This window comes from Pelodiscus sinensis, chromosome 10, assembly GCF_049634645.1.
Source record: "Pelodiscus sinensis isolate JC-2024 chromosome 10, ASM4963464v1, whole genome shotgun sequence".
NCBI lineage: Eukaryota > Metazoa > Chordata > Testudines > Trionychidae > Pelodiscus > Pelodiscus sinensis.
The window spans coordinates 15407042-15429508 of record NC_134720.1 but is presented as its reverse complement, the minus strand read 5'-3'; the positions used below and the strand labels follow the sequence as shown (position 1 = coordinate 15429508).

Here is a 22467-nt window from a genome sequence, read left to right as displayed (position 1 = left end):
AAAGTGGGGACAAAGGACAGTCACTTACTTTGCCTATTTAAATAGTGTCCTCTGAATAGTTCCTTCCCTGCCCTAGCCTGTAGTGTTAACTAGCACAGCAGCAGTCAAGCTGTGTTTAATAAAAGGAAGTTGTAGTGTGCCTTATTCTTCTGTCCCAAGAAACTCTATACATGCCTGAGGCACAATGCCCCTGCTGTTCCCATTGGCCGGTGCATCTCTGCCCAATCCCAAAACCACAATGCAGCCCAGAGAAGGAAAGAAAACTAAGAGGAAGAAGGAAACTAAAATCATTGCTAGAGAAAGAAGTCTTAGTGGCTTTGTGTCAATAAGTCATGAGCATTGTTACACTGGTAACATTTGTTTTAACTGCACTGGGCAAATCAGAGATAGAAACCAAAGCTACAAAATATGAACTCATTTAATTGCAGTATTTCATAACACTTTGAATCTCTTTATGTAGGAAACCATTTTAGGATTAACAGGGACAATGTCTCCTGATGATAATTCAGGTGGTTTATAAATGGTTCTCTCAAATTATTTGCCATTTCAGTGTCTCCATTTATTTGGAATGCACATTTCTTTCCTTGATCAAAAGTTGTTTACACTAACTGCCACCAACAACCACCATCACCAACACTGTGAAAAATACAACAGTTCCCTGATATCCAGTAAGAATCTATTGGTTGTAATTTTCCAGGATTTCAAGGTGCTTCCCATTTATTCAACAGGCTGAATCACTTGGTGCAGCCCCCACAGCAAGCCATGAAAGTGGTTTTATAATCCTCAGAGGGGAAAGATTCAAACCAAGTTGCTGACTCTGTGCAATTATGATTTTCTTATTGCTCTGAGTTTTAAGGTCTCCTACCACTCAGAGTCAACACGCAGCACACGTCTGCACCACTGGCTGCAGCTGTGCAAAACATATTACAAAAAGCAAATACATAGTCAGTACTTTGAAAACCAATATTTGGACAACAATGTTAATAATACATTATTATGGGATGTGTACAGTGCTGAACAAAAAGAAGAAAACATATTCCCTATTTTAAGACAGTGATCTCTTATGTTAGACATAGGCCCCTTTTGAAAATCCCATCATAAGAGATTGCCAACCTTCCACTGACTAAGGAGTTGGGCTCCTAATTCCCTTAGGCTTTCTAAATCCAACCTTGGATCATATCTATGGGCCAAGATTTTCAAAATGGATTCATGATTTTTGGGCCCTCCAATGTTGCAAGCCTAACACAGCACCTTAAAGGTCCCTGATTTCCAGAGAGTGGGTATTCAGCACTTTCTGAAGAATTGAAGCATTTCAAAATTTGAGTTGCCAGCTCTGTCTGAAGTTATACTGGATAGGTGCCCCAGCCATAGAGATCTCCAAAATAATGGGTCATTCTTCAGAATCTTGGCCATGATGCACAGGCTGAAGCACCAGCTGGAATACACTAGCGGAGTTAAATATAATAACATAGGTCTGTCATAAGGATGAGTTCAAAATTAAGGAGGTCAGTATGCTCTAAGCAGAGGCTGGTGCACGGAAATGAGTATACAAATGAGAAGAAACAGGAGGAAAGGGTAAAGGATCATTAGGCAAGACTGGGAGGAGTGAAGGCAACAGCAGAGGGAGCAGGAATGGAGCTGTGCAGAAGGTGAGGATTAGAGTGGAGACTTGCCATGTAGTACAGTCTGGCATGGCCAGCTCACCATTGGAGTGAAACCATTGTCCTGTTAGTCACTTCTAGGTTGGAGCCTCTTTTGCCATTGACAACAGCTATGTCCACATGGATTTTCAAGAGAACTGTGCCTCATAAATGGTTCTAGGGGAGTATGCACTCCTGAAACATGATGAAGCCAAAAAGCTTTAAAATGATGACTACTGTTCACAAGGCAGTCAAACTTTTAGATTAAAAAAGGCTAAAAGAGAGACCTTCCTAGAGTGACTTGCTGGATGCAATATACTTGAAAAGAGACATTTCTGACTTCAGTGGGAGCGTGACCAAGGGCTAGATTTTTAACCTCCTCAAGACAGAGACTGCCTTTCTGTTGTTTGTACAGTGCTAGTTCATTGCTAAGGCTATAAATAATAATATTCCCATTAGCTTCAGAGGGAGCAGGAGTGCACCAGATTCTGCCACCTTTGCTCCATGAGTAGTCCTCATTGTGATACCTCTGAAGCCAGTTACCGCTACATCTAAGCCTACTTAAACCTGATGAGTTAGCCAGAGAGTGTGATGTGCCATCGGAGGCAGTTACCAGCTGGTCTTGTGATGATTGCATGCTCTGTGGCCAGTTCATTCAATCCCTACCCATCCAAGTGATTCCAAGGAAGTTAGGTTGATCCCAAGGCAGGTATATAGGCTCCTAAAGGAAGCAGTCTCTCCACTCACTCAGCATATGTGCTGGGAACATTCCTATTACCAGTAGTTTCAACAAACCACCTTTGCTCTTGTTATAGCACATCCTTGTTTCCATACCAGCCAGCCCCTACTCCATCCTGCATCTGCTCCTTCCTCAATTGGATACCTACCAATTTTGACACTAATGACCTCATTAAAGCTACTTGTTGGGAAAGGTACTATTCAGCCTAAGTAAGGTTGACAGAGTGTTTTCTAGATTATGAGAAGTTTCCAAGTCTCATTGTGGTAATTCTCTGTCCACTCTGCTTGGTAGCTGCTAGGCACTGCTGAAGCATGAGTATCTCTTATTCCTTGGCTCTAGCCTTTTCAGTCCTCAGCAGAAGCTAATCCTTGCTGAAAGGTGCAGTGGACAGAAGGGGCAGAGTTGACTGGGCCTAGAAGGAGCAGACCAATGACACCCTGTCAGTGCACTGCCACAGCATAATGGTACAGTGAGTCCCACAATCTAGCCCATCCTATAGCATCATCATGCACAGAGGGCCTTCCCAGCCAATTAAACGGGTCAGCCTGAACAGTTGAGACCTACGTAGACTAACTATTCTACTGAGATTACATGTGAAACCTGTTTATCATTGCACAGTCACACTACCCAATGGTTTAGGACAGGAATGGAATAATAAGTATATAAACACAACCTATACTTCACATTCTGAACTTTTTTTGCTGGCATTTTTCTATTCTACCCCATCTGTAGAAGCTGAGGTTTTGTGTTGCTTGGAATTTTATGCAAGTTTATATATGAAGTGATCTACAGAAGCACTCAATGCTTGTCCATACTGCTTCAAATAAGTACAGCTTTATTAAAAATGTAACTCTAGCTATGAAGAGCTGGCACTATTAACACTAAAAATGTAATTAAGTGAATAGCACATGTTTTATTTATTCTATCTGCAGCATTTCCAATTCATGATATACTCTATAACTCGGTTAGGTTCATTTCTATGTCATTTGATCAATGAAATATGAAAAAATGCCTGCAATCGTTAGTTATATCCACCACATAATGTATTTGTGTTTCATGCTTCAGTATTCTGCATCTTAATGACTTGGTTGGCTCCATTCTTTCGTCTCCCATAGAGCTAGCTCTGCTTCATAAACATTTTCTGAATTGAGGAGAAATGCTGCTGTCCCTAAGGGGCTTTTTTTAGGTGGATATGAGATGCTAGTATGCCTAGCTGAGTTAATACTGCAGAATACTGAATTTCTCCAAATATATCCTCAAGTTTTAAACTTGTGTATCTCCGGATTTGAAAAAAAAAATGAAATTTCAGTCACATGTGTGATAAATCATCACCCTGACCATAGCAGGAAGCAGAAATTGCAAGATATGGCCTATGTGATAGTTGTATGGAAGCAGAGCACCTGACTACAGGTTGAACCTTTCTAGTCCAGCACGCTCTAGTCCAGGAAAATCTGTGGTCTGCCATGATTTTAAATAGCTGGATGTGCACTTACCGTGGGTGTGGCCAAGTTTCCCATGGTCCCATAAAGTTTGTTTAAAGCTACCAGTCCTGACTCTCAGTTCTGTTATTTACCTCTAATTTACCCCTAAATGTCTTCTAACTGCCTAGTAAGCAGTGGAAGTGTTGGTAACACTACTAGACAATATTGGCCTCCCATAGTTCAGCAGATTATCTGGTTTGGCACCAGTCAGATCCCAAGGGTGCCAGACTAGAGAGATTCAACCTGTACTTGCAGAAAGCTATTTACAAGCAATCCACAAAGTTAATACAATTTGCAAAAATATTAGTTGAATAAATATTCTACAACCTGAAAAAAACTAAATTTACCAGATAAATCTGATTGTGAATTGTTTACTTAGTCCTTATAATAAATGGTTTTCCCAGACTTAGTTCTACCGACTGTTATGGTTTATGTTTTGACTGGTTTCCTACTTTCGATGCAGTTTACATTTAACTGGGAAGGGATGATCAGGAAAATGTCCTAACTTCAGAAGTAAGATCCAAACTTTTTGCTGGGTCCACTCCATCAAATTCAATGAAATTAGTCCAGCAGAGAATTTGACTAGAGAGCTTTTAAAATCTTTGGGCCATAGGATTTAGTGTTGGCTCCACTGGAGAAATGCACAGCTAAAGATACAGCTTGCAGAGAGGGAGCACAATCCCCCTCGAGTCTTCCCAGCACCATCAAGGAGAAGGATGTATACGTGGCACAATGGTTTGGGTTGGTGGGGGTTTTTTTTTGACAGTGTCACATGCTCCCATCTCTGTGGCTGCCCAGTTCTTTTGGGCTGGTGCAGAAGTGTAGGCTTCAGCTATGACCCTATCTCATCCTCCCTTCTCCATCAGGGATCTGCAGGGGACAGGGTGCCCTGTATGTGGAGGCTCTGCCTCCAAACCAGGTCTGTCCCCACTCTGTTTTTTGCCCCAATCCCTGGCAATGAACTTTCACGGACTTCCCTGTCTATAGCTTCTTCAAGGCTCTTCCTTTAATATAGATGCTTTATCCTTTACAGTAGGTGCTTGGCTAGAAAGTTACCACCCCCAACTTCTCCATTAGCCTGCCCACTACCTGACCCATCGCCTTACATGGATCCCAAGATGCACAAATAGCTCTTTACCGGAACAGACAAACACTTCCTGGGAGGTGGCTAAGTCTTCCACATAAGGAGAGGGATGTTCATTCATGAATAGAGCCCAGCAAATCTGCGAATATCCTCCTGATATCTGTGGGTATCCACATACACCGATGTGGATGCAGATATCTGTGGCTCATTTTTGCAGATACTAATTTTGTATCTGTGCAGGGCTCTACTCATGGGGAGGAGATGATCTCCTTTATTTCTAGTCCCAAAGGGCATGATCAGGCAACACATTCATATTCTCTTTTTTTAGCAGTATTGTTATTGTCTTTGTGTCCCATGGTGGCTTTCTTTGTAATCAGTGTCTTAACACATTCTGTTCCCTTAATTTGTATATTGTTTATACCTGATCTGTGAGTCTTCTGTATGTGTGTGAGAGTTTGCACAGTGTACTTTGTACTGGGTCCCTTTTCTCTGTGCATAGTTGCCCTATTCCCGGGTGTGTGTTTCTAAGAACACTACAGAGTATATTACTGGTTAGTTATAATGCTGAGTAGATTGCAACATGTTGCAAGCAAGTAGGAAAACACAAATAATAGGCATGTTAGGGTTTGTTATAATAGAAAAGTAACATTTCTTACATGAGAGTCCTAATGTGTTGGCCTTGGGGTTTAGTTAGACAAAGTAGCTCTAATGAATTAATTCTAGGCCATGAATTGATCTTTCTCATTCTGTATAACTAACAGGTTTATCACAGACGACTAGTACCCCACAAGCTTTCCCAAGTACTTTGGAAACAAGGTGCAAGTCCCCTTCACGGGATGGTTTGTTCTATCCCACCTGCACTATGGACTGCCCGCAGTGGCCAGGATTGCAGGAGGGGTTGCTCCTGGGAGTGGGGGTGCGGGGCAGTGGCGGGGAAGGAGCACTGTCAGCCACCCTGGCACCCCAGTGACTCTCAGTGGTTTTGTGTGTCCCTCTGCAGGTGGTCAAGGACATCAACAGAGTGCTGCTCTGCAGAGTCATCCGCCTCACTGATGTGGACGCAATGATCAAGAGGTTTGGCACCCTGAGGTTCCCCAACTGTGGGGGGGGAGGCAATTGACGGGATGCACATCCCTATCCGTGCCCCGGAACGCCAGGCCTCCCTGAACATCAACCAGAAGGGATACTTCTCTGTCATCCTGCAGGCTGTGTCTGACTACTGGGGCCAGTTCGTGGACATTACCACATTCGTGGGTTTACCACAACTCCTCTGTGTGCCAAAGGCTGTATGCGAGGACTTTCTTCCCGGACCACCATGTCAGGGTTGGGGACGTGGACGTGCCTGTGTGCCTGGTGGGGGATGCGGCCTACCCACTACAACCCTGGCTGATGAAGCCCTACATGGGACACCTCAATCCCTCCTGACAAGCCTTTAATGCCAAGCTTGGCAGGGCCCACATCATGGTGGAGGGGGCATTCAGCCGGTTGAAGGCCCGTTTTAGATGCCTCCTCACCCGCCTGGACCTCTCTGAGCGGAATATTCCGCACATGGTGGCAGCGTGTTATGTGCTACATAATTTGTGCAAGAGGAAGGGGGAGGCTTTCCTGCTGGGCTGGATGGCAGAGGCTGACCACTTGGCTGGCCTGTACGTGCAGCTCTGTATGGTTACCAGATGGGAGGCCCATCGGGGGGGCTGTCTGTATCCGGGAGGCCCTGCGGGAGAGCTTCCATGCAGAGGAGGACTAAAGTCTTCCTGGTGTGCTCCACTGGGGGCTTGTGCCTCATTTCACCCTCACATCCTTTCACTGACCCCTCCCTAACCTCCTTCCCATTAAATAAAACACATGTGTTGACAAAAACAAACTCTGTTTATTGAACATAGCTCGGGTGGGGGGGAATGAGGGTGGGAGAGGGGAGGGGGAAACCTGGGAGGAGGGAGCTGGAAGGGGGAGGGGAGGAAGTGGGAGGAGAAGCTCAGGGTTGGGGGTCTTGCTGGCCCACCTGTCTCCCAGCACTGTGGGTGCAGGGGCCACTGCATTCCCGGGGGGGGAGCGGGTATGGAGGGTGGGGCAGGTGCAGGGGGGGAAGAAGAAGCAGGAAGGAGAGCAGAAGTGGGAGGAGGAGCAGTAGCTGGGGCGGCAGCTGGGGCTGGAGCGGAAGGAGGCAGCAATCTCTGCACCAGGGTCTGCAGGTGGTCGGAGATGGCACGGCCCTGGGCAAACAGCTCCCGCCAGCTCTCCCGCCGCAGCTGCAGGTCTTCATGCACCCAGTGATCGAGGGTGCGGTGCTGGTCTTGCAGGAACCCCAGGTGCTGCTGCTGGTACAGGTCAGCCTGCTGACCCGGGTGCAGGAGGCTGTCCTGGATGGGGTGGTGTGCTCTGCCCTCGCAGTTGCTGCAGCAATGGAGAAACAAAAGAAGTGGTCAGTTATTCCTGGGGACACCGGGTGAAGCCCAGCCCTCCTCTGCACGGCGAAGATGACAGGTCTCCGCACCATAGGATCCAATGTGCTTGCACGCAGGCCATGTTCAGCATGTCCTATTACCCCACAGGGGCGGCCCTAGACTAGCTGCTAGCAACTGGCGCCCTAGGTGAACCATGCAATCGGTGCCTCCCCCCAACCCCAAGGGCAGATATAGACTGAGGTTTTTGGTTCTGTGGCTGGGGATAGCGGGCTGGGGATGGAGATCTGGGGATGGAGATCTGTGGCTGGGGACGGGAGAGGGGAGAGGGAACAGGGTGCCAGTGGGGGGGGGGAGAGTCCCCTGCACCCGCCTCGTCCCAGGATTCCACCCCCCCCGAGTGAATCCGGCACACGCCTCTCCCGGGGTGACCCCCCCTCCAATGGCGCAGGGGAAGCTGGCACGTGCCTCCCCTGGCACCGACCTCTCTCCTCCCGTGGCATGGGGAACCTCCACACACCACCTCCCCCGGGGCCAACCCCCCCTCTCACGGCACAGAGAACCCTCGCATGTGCCTCTCCCAGGGCCAACACCCCCTCCCACGGTGCGGGGGAAGCTGGCGCATACCTCCCCCGGGGCCAACCCCTCTCCTCCCGTGGTGCAGGAAACCGCCATGCACCACCTCCCCTGGGAGCTGCCAGCCTGCTCCTGGGGAGCAGTGGAGGGCTGGGTGCCAGTGGGTTGCTGGCTCATGCTGGGAGTCTCTTGCTGGCACAGGCACTGTGGCCAGAGTCTACCCCTTTAAGGGCTCCAGGGCTGGGTGGGGAACAGAAGAGTTTTCCTGGTTTGGCCCAGAGTGGCCAACAGGGCACCTGAGAAGGGCTGGTGGCCCCCTATTTCGAAATAAGTGTCTACACAATGCTTATTTTGATTTAGCTATTTCAGATTTGGTGTTTTTCCTCGTGGAATGAGGTTTACCAAATTCGAAATAAGCGCTCCACTATTTCAAATTAATTTTGAAATAGAAGTTTGACTGTTAGACGCTAGGAAAGTTATTTCGAAATAACGGCTGTTATTTTGAAATAACATTGCTGTGTAGACATAGCCTAAGTGTGGGAATGTCAGGCTCCTCTAATGGTGTCAACTGAGTCCTGGCCTATTTTCTCCTATGCTCCACTGGTTGGCTCCTTATGCCTTTGTCTCCTATAACTCTTAGCATGTGAATGTGCTTGTAGTCCTGAGAGCTATCGCTCTCAACAGGGGAGAAGAAAAGTTGCGTCAGAGCCTGGTGATTCAAAGGGGCTCGGGTGTTCCAGCTGCTGCTGCTGCTGTTGCTGCTTCTGTGGCAGCTGCAGTGGCCAGAGCCCCATGCCCTTTAAATCTCCGCCGGAGCCCTGCGTGGCACACTGCAGAGCCCCAGATAGCAAGCTCCAGACATTGCTGTGGGGAGCACTGTGGTCCAGGCAGTGCTGAGGGCTGGCTGTCCCATCTCTGGCCTTTCATCCTGAGACCCCGCCCCTTCCAGGAGCATGGAGCAGGGCTTCCTCCCCATCTCCCGCCCCTTGCCCAGTGGCCCAGCGAGTCTTTTGCCTCACTTATTTCTCTGTCTGTAGCTTTGGTTATATTCATGAGTGGGCTTATTTGGATGTGAAGTAAAGCTCATAGTCATTTCTGTCATCTCATCAACTCAATTACACAATCATCAAGAACCTTCTGTGGAGTCGCTTGCATGGGAAGATTCTGTGTTAAATCCTAGCACACATCTATGTGTAAACACCAATCAGGCTAGAGCCTGTGGTGTGCATGTATTATAGCAAGTGCATTTGGAAAAAAGTTCTTAAAAGTTACCTTAAAAGATGTATGCCTATAAAATGTGGGGAGGGAAGATTGAGTACAAAGGAAGTGAGTGCTGAAGGTGCCCTGCAATGCAGGCATGACCATGCTGCAGCTGGGAGTGGATTTCCTAGCACAGCTAGCTATGAGCTAGCTCTGCTCAGATTAGCATGCTAAAATGCCACGTAGCCAGGGGTAGCACAAGAGACAAGCCCACGCTGCTGCCTGTGCTCTTCCCAGCCAAAAATAAATCTGCCTGCCCTGGCTATGCACTTCAGCTGCTGTGCATGCTACCCTGGCTGGGCTATGGCACTGTTTTTAGCATGCTGGCTCTGCTCAGCATGGTGTGTCTGTCTACACACACAGGGAAGCACCCCTTTGTAGTTTGGGAAAATTCCTCACCAGGTAAACAAGATTATAGAATCATTCCCAAAGTGAAGCTTGGATGTGGCAGGGAAAGCATAATACTTGCCACCAAGAGGACTGCAGTTCTGCTCATCACTGTGAGTCTGGTGTTGTCAGGATGAGGAGTAAATATTTGTCAGCATGGCAAAATCAGGATTAAGGCCCCATTGTCCTGCACATTGTGCAAACACAGAGAAGACATAAACCCTGTCCTGGTATACTTACCATTGAGTGATTAGCTCAAGGAGCTTCTCTGAGTACAATATTAAATGCCATTAAGTTCACCAGGGAGAAACTCAGTTTTGAATTGAATCACTTTTGAATGGAAAAGCTTGAAGGAAACTCCTCAAGTATAAACTCACAATCTGACATTTTATCAGTTGGAAGCAGGCAATGTTAAAGTTACCTTTTATTTTCCATCTTCTTTCTCCCTAGGAGATCTGTGCGGAGGATAGGGGTGGATATACTTTGTAAAAGCCTGTGACTGGGCAATTGTGTTTATGGATATTGTACAGATGGACATATTTTGGGATAGATAATTATACAAAAATATACATAAAAAAAATCTCTTATCAGTACAAGAGACAATGAGGAAGCAGTAAAAGAGCAGCAGCCCACTAATTGGTACTACTGAGGGGAATAGTGAAACTGAAGCAATTAAAGGAATGTGAAACTTACTGGAAGTGAATTTTGAATCATTCTTAGAGGCGATTCTCAAAAAAGACCATTGGCTTATGTGCAACTAGGACAGTTTGCACCACCTGGGGAAACTTTATGAGAATTCTGTAGTAGATTTCTGGAAATTCTGTTTCATATTTCCAGAAAATGTTTGCCAGGGTAAAATCAGTGCATTTTGGGAAACTGGATATGCTCAAAGCAAAGTGCTTTGTATTGGAGAACAAGTCACACACAGCCTTTTATCCTAATACATGGCAAATTGTTCTACAGAAAACCTACATATGGGCCTGACATTCAGGCACAAATAACTTTGGCCACAGGAAAAACTTAAAAAAACACAAGTAGTCTTGCAGCACCTTAAAGACTAACAAAACATGTAAATGGTATCATGAGCTTTTGTGGGCACAACCCACTTCTTCCATTGAAGATGAAAGGATCATCACCATAACTGGAGAAGATATAGGGGCTGATTGTGCAAACATTCACATGCATGACTCTTCTTGAATGAGTAGCCCTGTTATCTTCTCATTTGTGGAATCAGGGCTTAATCTTCTTGGTAAATCCTGACTACTATGAACTCAATGGAAAAGTTCCCATTAACCTCAATAGGATCAGGACATGACCCCCTTGGATAGTGATGTGAAAAGAAAAAATCCTTGCATTTATACTGAATGTGTGTAGGTGCAGACTATGGATGCCCAGAATGTATTCCCAGAGGAAGATGAAACAAAATCATATTTACCGGACTTTCAATATCTGATGATTAAATGAATCTGCCTCTGATTTTCCCAAGAAGGATGCATATTCCAGAAAAAACTATTTTTGAGGGAAATGCGTGCTTCTGGATTTCTGTGTGCGTTTTTTGGAGACTTACAAGCTCATTGTTAAGAATTTGAATTTTTAATGTAAGATTCTTCTGGCTGAAGATTTGAAATTGAATGTTGCACATTACTAAAGTCCCTTTTATTGCTTGTTTGCTTTTGCATTTCCAAGTTTCTGTTTTATATTAGGTGCTTTTTTTGGCAGTTGTGAGTGGGAAGGGCATTAACAAACAGAATCAAGAGGAAAAATTCTCCAATGGGGGTGTGTCTAAACTACATGGCTCCATCGATGGAGCCATGTAGATTAGGCTGATTGGCAAAGGGAAATGAAGCCGTGATTTAAATAATCGCAGCTTCATTTAAATTTAAATGGCTGCCGTGCTGAGCCGACAAACAGCTGATCAGCTGTTTGTCGGCTCAGCGCGCTAGTCTGGACCTGAAAGCCCTTTATCGACCTCCCTGTTATGCCTCGTAGGATGAGGTTTACTGGGGAGGTCGATAAAGGGCTTTCATGTCAGCACGGGAGCATCCAGACTAGCGCGCTGAGCTGACAAACAGCTGATCAGCTGTTTGTCGGCTCAGCGCGGCAGCCATTTAAATTTAAATGAAGCCGCAATTATTTAAATAGTGGCTTCATTTCCCTTTGCCGAACAAACAAATCTACATGGCTCCGTCGACGGAGTCATGTAGTTTAGACATACCCACAATGTCCACTTTTTGTACTAAAATATGTATCCAGGTTTCAGATGACAAAATACAAAACTAGCTTCAAATCAGTGTAATGAAATGATTGTGCACAGCAATCACTAGCTGACTTCATCTATAATAATTTTTTTTAAAATCGTATTGACTTCAGTCACTAAAGAACTAAAGATGAAATATGGGAGTTTTCAGTTGTGCTTTGCTATGGCCTAATTTTGCTCCCATTGAAGTCAATTTGCCAGTGGCTTCAATGGAAGCAGAATTTGGCCAAAAAGTGCTTCTGAAAAGCCTGTCCTAAAAGCAAAGGCTCTATTCCTGATTGCCGCACTGACTTGTGTGTGACCTTGGGAAGATCACCAGGCCATGTGGTACAGTCTTGCATTGGGGGGTGCTGAAGACCTACTTCTAGACCTTTACAGGGCAGAGGGGGAGCCATTCACTTATACACGCCTTTCAAGGGATGCAGATACACTCTCCACTCCCACCCCTCAGAGCACAGCCATTCAGCTCTGTTGTTTGATGCTTGGAGGGGCGGAGCATTTGAATAAGCTTTTCATCCTCCTATGTGTTCTTCATTCATCATGTGCCATGTACTGCTCCAAGTGTAGGGTCTGCAGAGCTGCCTGGCTCTCAGAAGGACTGAGCAAACAGTTAGAGGCTCCTTGCTCCCCGCTGCACTCTACTGCATCCCTCCATTAGTGCCAGGCAAAAACTCCTCAGCTTCTGCCAGCCTCCTCACAGGGATTTAATGGGTCTACTTGCAGAGTCAAGTACTACTCCACATGAGTAATGACCATTGGGCTCCCTCAGAGGGACATTGTGAATTAATTAGTTGGTGCATACAAAGCTATAATCTGTGATGAGAGAACTGTAAGAACCTAGATGGATAAATTATTGGTTGAAAGGGGTTATGCAAGGGCAAAGGTGATTAATTAGTGATTATTGTTAATAATTAATATTTCTGAGAACACACAAAAATAGAAATAGTTCTACGTGTCCTCCCCACCCCCACCCCCCCGCTCTTTCATCCAACAACATCAAGAAAAATAAACATGGCAAAGCTCTCCTGAGGCCTTTTTCTAATTACTCTCCCCCACACATTTTCTTTGTCTTGGGCTCTATTTGCAGTGATTCATGGCTGAAAACCCTTGAAGAACAGACACTTTGGGCCTCAGTCCTTGACATTCAACTAAAACACAAATAAAATGCAGTATAGGAGCTTTTGACCCCTTTTCTCTATTCTGCCTCTCAAACACTTACGAAATAAAGCACTAAAGAATGTTTTTGGGTTCTACTCTCTTCTGACTTCATTTATTCTCTTGGTGCTTATGGAAAGCAAATCTAACTGTTGCCAACTCACTTGTGCGTTGTAAGCCTTACAGGTGTAGTACTGTGGCAACCATCACCAGTCTGTTTACTCAGCTATTTGAAAATCTAAGCAATAATACAGGAGAGCAGTGAGCAGGGCTATGTAGTCACCAGGGAAATAACTAGACAGAGGCAGATGTTCACAGAACGTTTACATAAAGAGTTAAAGTTCAATAATGCACACTAAAATTATTAAAGGGCTTTTCTACTGGAGACAAGCATATGTAACTTATAACCATAGCACCTAGTCCTTCTATAACACTTCACTTTCAAAGCTCTGTGCAAACTTTACCTACTTAATCCCTTTAAACATGTGTAGAGTGGGGGAGTTAAGTGCTTAAGCTTGCTGGGAATTTTCTAGTGAAATATTTTTGTCAGAAAATGCTGATTCATTGAAACCCTTTGCCAAAAAGTGCCAATTTTGTTGAATTTCCTGATGGAGGAGGGGAAAAATGGACAAAAGTAGTTTAGAATGTCTAAATGTCCCCTTATGACTTTTTCAAAACATTTTCAGTTCAAAACAAATTTTAGTTTCAAAACTTGTGCTAAACTACTATATATATGAGAGAGTTCGCCTGTTTTGTGAGTGAGTTTGTCTGTCTGTATGGTTGTTCAAGAAGTCCTCCTAAATGGTAAGAGCTAGGTACACCAAATTTAGAATGCAGCTTCCTCTTATAGCTTAAAGCAAGGTAAGAGTTGGTGCAGGAACAGTTACACTGTTTAATGAGCACAGAAGGGCACAGCTGTAACCCCTTTGGGTGGAAAAAGGGACAGCTATCTACTTTATATTTGAAAGAGTTTGTCTGTGTGTGTGTCTGTCTATCTGCGTGCCTGTCTGTCCCCCAGCTGGGGGACATACCCCTTCTCTGGCTGTGCCTGCTGCAGCTATAGTGGCCATGGACAGGCACTTCTCACTTGACCCCAAACAGCTGCAGTGAGAGAAGGCTAGCATTGTCCTCTCTCCCTAGGACAGCCAGCACTCTGAAACCCTCAACTCTAGCCCCCACCCAAGCTTCCCAACCCCATGTGCCCTTTAGGAGGGGCTGAAGCCCACTAATTCATTGCTGACCCAAGCAACACCGTGTTCTAGTATAAACATCTTCTAGTTTATACTAAAAAAAAGTTTAAAAAAAGCAAAACTGAAAAACAAATGTTTCAAATGACCCACTCTGATTTTTTTTTAAATGGTGCAGGAAGGAGAGGAGGGAAGAAGCAAACCTCATGTGTTCCCCAAGACTGTTGAGATTTTGACTTTTTCCAGTTCAGAATTGGAAAATAATATGAATCTAAAAGTCCTGTGAAATGGAGAAAAATACTTCTAGTTCAGCTTTCATAAGTACTAGACTTCCTGTGATAGATTCACACTGTCCTGAACCAATTTTATGGTAATTAAGATAAACGTTACTGAATAAATTAAACCTTATTGAGTTATGGCTAAAACCTTGGGGTACTATATTAATGCAATTGTGTATGTGTTGTTGTGCCTTGTCTAGTAGGGAGGAAGGATGCTAATGAACATTGTCTATAATCCTTTGAAGCCATTCCCATCCTGCCATCCCTGGAGAGATGCACATACTAGTTCAAAGTGGATTCTTCAGACACTAACAAACAAAGAAAAGACTTGTGTAGTAAATAGCCCGAGTTTTAACTGACATGGGGCCTTCTTCCTGATCCAGCAAATGGACACTACCCCTTAGGTGAAGGACACAAGAGAGGTAGAGACACCGATCATGTGACCACCCTCCCACATGACTCTTCCCAGCAGCACCAAGAGGAAGACATGGACAGTTAACCTTCTGCCCCTCTTCCTGCTCCCACCCCGCTTCTTTCCTGCCTCCGTTTCACCCTTGCCCTGCCTCTTTCTCCAAGCCCCATTCCCCAGTGATGCGGCCTGAGGTACTAGCAGAGGGGCCTGGTATTGCAATCACCAGGACTAGCAGGAGGAAGCAGAGGGGCATGACTCTACTCGCCAGCTGCAGCGCTCCACTTTCTCCCAGTGAGTTCAGGGGATGGTCCCGCCTCTTCCCCTCCCGTAACCAGGGAGTGGAGCCACATTACTCCGCTTCCCCCGACAGCTCATAGTGAATACGGGGACCTGACCTCTGCTGTGGGCAGCAGGCCACCCTGCTAGTTCTCTGAGCCGCCCCGAGGCTCTGGCTCCTGGCCCCTTACCCACACTTGGCCCTCCAGTGCGATCCCTGGTCCATGGAAGGCCTTGCTCCTAAGGGAGAATTGAAGGAGTTGGCTAACTGAGGCCTTGATGTACTGGCTGCTTGTTCTGAGCTGAAGCTGTGAGAAACTTGTAACCTAGGGCAATCCTTAGAGCAGGGGAAAGATTTTTTCTGCCAAAACACCATTAATATTGGGGAGCTCTTTGGTAAGCTTCCTAGTGAGAAGGGAGCAAAATGCACGTCTCTATCCAAGAGGCAATGCCTGTAGAGCTGGATGCTGAGAGGAGTACAGTTGTCCTAAACTGGCAGACTCCCCATTTCCCAGATGAGGAAGAAAAGCATATGAATCACTAACCAAAGATTTGTAAGTTAATTGCATGAGGCTACATCACAAGTCAGCAGTGGAGCCAAGATTAGGTCTCTGGGGTGGAACATAAATATAAGGGTTAATTTGATGGTACTATTCTAATTTATATTAAACCTTCCACAGCAATATCATATCAAATTACAGTCTTTATGATGGTAAATATATCTATTTACTTTTAATTAAAAGTTATGTTATAATCCATCGTTCTTATACAAATCAGGTCAATACCCATGTCTAAGGTAGATCCAGCCTCTATGACAGAGGTCATGATACCTCTTTATCTCTAAAATAAACATTTTTTTTCATGATTACCTTTTATCAACTCTTTGCATAAGAACTTGAAGGAAGATATGAGTTTTATTTTGGGGCATAAGTGAGGCATGGGTTAATTGGAGTTTTTGCCCACTAATATGGTTTTTGCCATGGTACAAAGTAATACGTACAGAGGAACGGTTTCCTCACAGGGTAGATGAATACAGGAGTTTGATTTTTGTCAAAGCTGGATATTTTCATATTTCCCAGTAAGAACCCAGAGCTCAACAACTACTGATTTGATTTTGCACAGAAAGTAACTCTTTGATGTAAATAAAATTGAAATGGTCACAAAAAGCTATAAATCCATCTAAAGGTAAAATGACTACTGCTGGATGAGTCAGGGACATAAATTTGCTCTGTCGACACTTTCAATGTGTCATTTTGAAGTACTATCACTGAAAATCAGGTTATAAGAGCTCATTCATGTTGCATGCTTCTTTTCAGTCCTTACATTCTCAGCAAAGAGACTGGGGAAACACAGTCATATGAGCATCAGAAGAAAAATCAGAACAAAATATTATAAGCAGATGTTGAACATAATCATGCATTGCTTCACATTAGTTCTAATACGGGTTTCCTTGTGTGATTCAGCATTTTGTTTTGTTTAATTATCCTTGGATGAAAATACAGAAATTTGCTATTTTTAATAGTATGGAAATACACACGATAAATGAAAAACATAAATACATTTATGTAATTATTACAATCAACAACACTTACTACAGATTGAACCTCTGTAGTCTGGTAGGCCCTGACCAGTGCTGAACCAGAGAATTTGCTGAATCACAGGACGTCTATATTGTCTAGCTGCAGGACCAACATTTGCACTACTTAGTGGGCTCTTAGAAGACATTTGGTGTAAATTAGAGCTAAATAACAGCACAGAACATTGAGGCCATGTCTACTCTACGTGTAAGATCGACGCTGCTGCGGTCGATCTTATAGGGTTCAATTTAGCAGGTCTAGTGAAGACCTGCTACTTTGAACTAAGAGGGCACCCGCTTGGGCACTGGTACTCCTGCTGCTCCTCAGAGCATTTGCTCCCATTGACCTCCCACTGTGTGGATGATGATTTAAAATATGTCAACTCCAGCTATGTAATTTACGTAGCTGGAGTTGCATATCTTAAGTCAACCTTCCCCTTTAGTGTCGACCAGGCCTGAGAACCAGGATTAGTGGCTGTAAACAAACTTTATGGTACTATGGCAAACTTGGCCACACCCATGATAAGTGGACATTCAGCTAACTAAAATCATGGCAGACCATGGAAGTCTCTGGACCAGAAAGTGCCAGACTGGAGAGGTTCAACCTATGCTATACAATAAAGAAATAATAACAAGTACCCGTGGTATGCATCGGAATTATTTATGGCATCAATACAGCAAAACGGGCCTTCAAGGAAACATATTTCAAGTGTTTAATGAAAGAAAACAGATTGTTTTTGCCAAAATCAAATCTATGCTTTTGACAATGGCTGATCTGATACCCTAACCCAATAGCTTTTTGTGCTGTTTGTGAGCAGTATTATTAAATGGTTCCTTCAGGGCCCTTCTGCATGATATGCCATAGCCAAGGCCTGATTTGTAAAGTTCAGTGGCTCTATCAATGCCTTTTTTATAGTAAAATCATCATCTGTCACATTGCTCCACCCAGAGATAATTGAGAATCTGAATGTGCACAGCACTGCCATATATGACCTTCTCTTTGCAGGAAGAAAACTGAACTAATGAACTGATCTAAATACAGGATTCGTGTTGATGCTCATCAGCAGTAATATGTGAAGACTTTCACAACAGAAAAGGAATTGCAGCCTGAGCCTTCGTGGTGTGGCATGCCAGGGGCTCTGGTGGGAAAAAAAAGGGGAAAAAAAGATATGCAGCTAAGTAGGCCTGTTTATCAATCAGTTCACCTCTCTGTGGACCTAGCACATGGCAGCGGTTCTGTTTGATATTCTATGTCCAGGCTGTGTCTCAGGCCTGGGCAAATGCAGACCATGGTCCACATCCAACCTGCCTAGCCACCAGATCCAGCCGGCAGAGGCAGCCGTGAGCCCTAGGCAGGCTTCCCTGCTTGCCCCGCGTGCCACACAGAAACACAGCTGTCAGGCCCCGTTTCTGTTTCAAAACTGGAGGGGAGGAGGGAAGCTTCAGGAGCCGCCCCCACCCCCAGCACAATCCCATTGACCGGTTTCTAACCAGAAACCAGCCAATGGGAGCCGCATGTTTGGCAGCCAAGAAGAACCACACCCCCTCTCCTCGGCTCAGCTATTCACTGAAGCACATGGCCAGGCAAGACCTCTTATACCTATACCCCCTCTCAGATCCGGCACCCCAATCTCCTGCCCCAGAACACAATCCCCTTCTATCCTAGGTCCACATCCCAAACCCCTACACTCCAGTCTCCTGCCCTAGGTCACACCTGCCTGCTTCATCCAAACTCCCTCCCAGACTCCAGTCTCCCTCCTGCACCCCAATCTCTTACCCAAAGCTCCCCTCTGCACCCAACCTCCATCCCAGACCCCACATCTCCTCCATTAATATCATGGAAGAGTGCAGAACTTGACCACTTTCCAAAATCTTGGAGTGGCCCCCAGTCAAAAATTATTGCTCACCCCTGCTCGGTCTTCATGGCACACACACACATAAGTTAGATAAAAATATAAAATACTCTGTCTGGAAAGTTGCAGTGCAATGCGAGTTTATTTTTCAGGATCTAGAACCCTAACAAACAAGGGAGGCTTCCCCCAAAGGCAAAGAGGCACAACTCTCCCACCTTGCTCTAAACTGGCTCTTTCTATAGCGACAGTATGAGATCCAGATTATACATTTCCATCGAGATCCCTCTCCTGTAAGCAAGGCAAGAACATGCCTTACATACAAGCAGGGCCAACGCTTGGGGGAATCCGGAGGTCATTCTGCCCCAGGTCCTGCCCTCACCCTGCCTTTTCCTGCCCCTGCTCTGTCCCCATCCCACTCCCATCACAGTCCTTTCCCCCCAGCCACCCTCCCCTAAGCAACACAACCTGGGAGAGCAAAGCTGGAGCTTCCCATCATGCTGATGAGTTCAGGGGCACCAGATCAAAGAATCAATGTTATGTGACATAGAACAGTTCTCTGGTTAATAACACTTAATGGATATTTATTTGTTTATGTCATTTTTCCATTGTATTGCCACTTCAGTGAGACTTTGAGGACAAATCCTTTCTCCGGTGCCCAGTGGTATTTAGTGCTTTGAGGGATTTAGCAACAGTAAGAGGAGGAAATCTACCTTCTGTGCCCATGAGGAGGCAGTGGCTTTCACCACCTTGTTGGGCTACAGAGCACTGCTGTACCTCATCAGATGAGAATGACTGATGAACTCACTGATACTGTTGTTTCCCCTCCTTCAGCCCCAAGTTGCGTTTGTTTTATATGGATTCTGTGCATTTCACTGGTTCTGTTGCTGGCAGAGCCCATTGCATCCACAAAGGAAGAAGAAGCAGGAATGGAATAACAACTTTCAAGTATTAGAAAAGTTGTTATAAGGAGGGAGAAAACATATTCACTTAACTCCTGATGATAGGACAAGAAGCAATGGGCTTAAATTGCAGTAAGGGAGGCTTAGGTTGGTGTGGTGTTTTATATGCTGTTTGTAATTATTAGAGCTGGGAGCACAGGCTGTTGTGAGTCTGGAAGCACAGGGAACAGGAAGGAGGGGGGAGAAGATTAGCCAGGGCTGAGTGAAAGCTACAGAGGGGTGCAGCAGCTTTGTAAAGAGGTTTCACTTTTGGTAAATAAAGTACTGTTGAAATTTGTTAGTACCTTGCTTGCATGATACAACATTTTGGCGATGAGGATGGATCTTCTGCCTCTGAACCCACCTGCACCCTTTCTGCAAAGCCCAGGTGAGCCTCCAAATGCGTTTACTGCCCGGATTCATATGTTTGAGACTTATCTGCTCACAATCAGTGCTACAGAGATTTCTGAAATGAGAAAACGTGCTCTGCTAATCCACTGCCTTGGAGCAGAAGGGCAGTGTATATTTTACACTTTTCCCCTTGCAGATGATAAATATGAGACTGCACTCACTGCATTAAAGAACTTTTTTGTGCCAAAAGTGAATGTAATAGCTAATCGCTACAGATTTTGCCAGTGTGAGAAGAAACCAGGGGAGACTATAATGCAGTATATTGCTTCTCTGAGGAGTCTGATTGTAACTTGTGACTATGGGAATATGGCAGATGAGATGATTGGAGACCATCTCATTGAGAAAACAACCATGCTTCATGTAAGAGAACACTTGCTTCTAGAACCACAACTCACACTGGAAAAAGCAATAACCATTGCTACCCAAATTGAGTCAGCTATAGCAGAAGCCAAAATAATGAGCATGGATATAGGAGGCCCAGTCCAGGTTGTGACTCCTTTGCAGAAAAGTCCACTATCACTGCAGACAATTACAAGGGGAAAACTAATGAAAAACCATAGAATCAGCAAATTCAAAGCATAGCAAAAGCCTGCTTTCGCTGTGGATCCCCACAACTCTTTGCAAGCTACACAAGATGTCCTGCAAATGTAGCTCATTGCAATCACACAAAAAGATTGGGCATTTTGCTAAGGTATGCCGCGGTAGCCTGTCCAATCAACAGGTGCATGCATTTACTATACCAGATGTTACTGTGCTGAGTGTGGACAAAATCACTACTGCACAAATTCCAGAACAGATAAGATTCACTGTAAATGTTTCTGCCACATCTTCAGGCAAATCAAATCCTATTCAGATAATATTGGACACTGGCTCAGCAGTATCTATTTCCTGATTCCATCTATTTGCATTACTTTAAAGATGTGCCTCTTACTAAACCTAAACTTCACTTGGTGTGCTAGTTGAAAAAAACAAATTCCAGTACGTGGCTGCCTGCTAGCAACAGTGACTTTTGGTGATTGCTGTGTAACTGCAGAGTTCTACATTGTCCACAAAGGCACTCCTATCCTTGGCAGAGATTTATTGGCTGCTTTAAACCTCAGGGTAGTTAATGGATGAAATTAAGGGACCCAAAACCAGGTTGAGAAGAAACTTGGCTATGCTTATGGGTTTGTGCACAAAGTTAAAATGCAACATAATGTGATGCCTGTACGGCAGAAGTTATAGTGCTGACCATTTTCAGTCAGGGAAACTATTTCAGAGGAACTTAAAAAACTTGAAAAATTATTTCAAAAGAACACGGCTTTTCTTTCGATGGCGGTAAACCTCGTTTCACGAGGAAGAATGCCTTCTTTCAAAAGCTCCTCTTTCGAAAGAAGGCATTCTTCAATGTAAATAGGGCTTCCTCGAAAGAGAGCATCCAGACTCGCTGGGTGCTCTCTTTTGAAAAAGCGGATTGCTCTTTCGAAAGATCCGCCTGCAGTCTAGACGCGATCTTTCGAAAGAGGCTCTTTCGAAAGAGGCTTTCGAAAGAGCCTCTTTCGAAAGAAGCCTGCAGTCTAGACATAGCCCTATAGTGTTGACACAGAAGAAGGATGCAGGTGCTATTCAGTCCTTCATTGCCCACAATTGTGGCTACTGATGCTTCTGATTATGGACTTGGGGCTGTTCTCACACAACTTCCAGAGCACAACACAGAGAGGGCTGTTGCATTTGCTTCAAGGATACTGAGTGATGCTCAGAGAAAATATTCTACAGTTGAAAAAGAAGCACTTGCTTGTGTCTGGGCTACTGAAAAATGGAGAACTTACTTACAGGGCCGCACATTCAAATTGCGCATAGACCACAGCCCTTTGTCAATATTGCTAACCACAAAAGGACTAGGAAGAGCAGGAAATCATATTGCTAGATGGTCTGCAAGACTACTGTCTTTCAATTATGAACTGGAATATAAGCCTGGAAACCAAAATGTGATTGCCTTTCTCGCCTGCTTTTGTCTTTACCAGATGGTCCACTGGAGAATGAGGATGAAGTAGTTGCGCTTATTACAAGCACTCTTACTGCAGTAACAAGAGAGCAATTCTAAGCTGCTTGTTCAGCATGTCCAATTCAACAAAAGCTATGGGAATTTCTGACAAAGAGATGGCCCAGTAACCCTAAAAACTTGACCCAGTTTTCCTGTCTTATTTTAGAGTTCGGGATGAACTTTCTTTGCTTGATGGCTGTTTGCTATGAGGTACACACCGGCGACTTGTGCCAGAAGAATTACAGTCAAAACTCATACACCTGGCACAGATACTCTTCAAGGAATTGTCAGAACCAAACAATGACAATGAGATCTGTATTGGTGGCCAGAGATGGACTCCCAAACTGAAGTAATCATAAAATTCTGTGTCACTTGCCAAATATATGATAAGACAGCAGTGACCTGTATCCCACCATTACTGCCTGTTCCTCTTCCTGATTCTGCATAGGAAAAATTTGCAATTGACATTGTAGGACCCTTTGCTCCAATTGACTGTCGTTATGCCATCACTTTAATAGACTATTTCAGTAAA

The 22467-nt window shown here is 44.8% G+C and overlaps 1 long non-coding RNA gene across 1 annotated transcript; it reads right to left on the bottom strand.

Annotated features, from left to right (window-relative positions):
* Positions 1-6794: 6794 nt before the first annotated feature.
* LOC142830752 (uncharacterized) lies at positions 6795-11428 on the bottom strand. Its single transcript, XR_012906208.1, has 2 exons — positions 9652-11428; positions 6795-7338 (listed from the first exon to the last, which is right to left on the bottom strand). It is a non-coding gene; the product is annotated as an uncharacterized LOC142830752 (long non-coding RNA).
* Positions 11429-22467: the final 11039 nt, after the last annotated feature.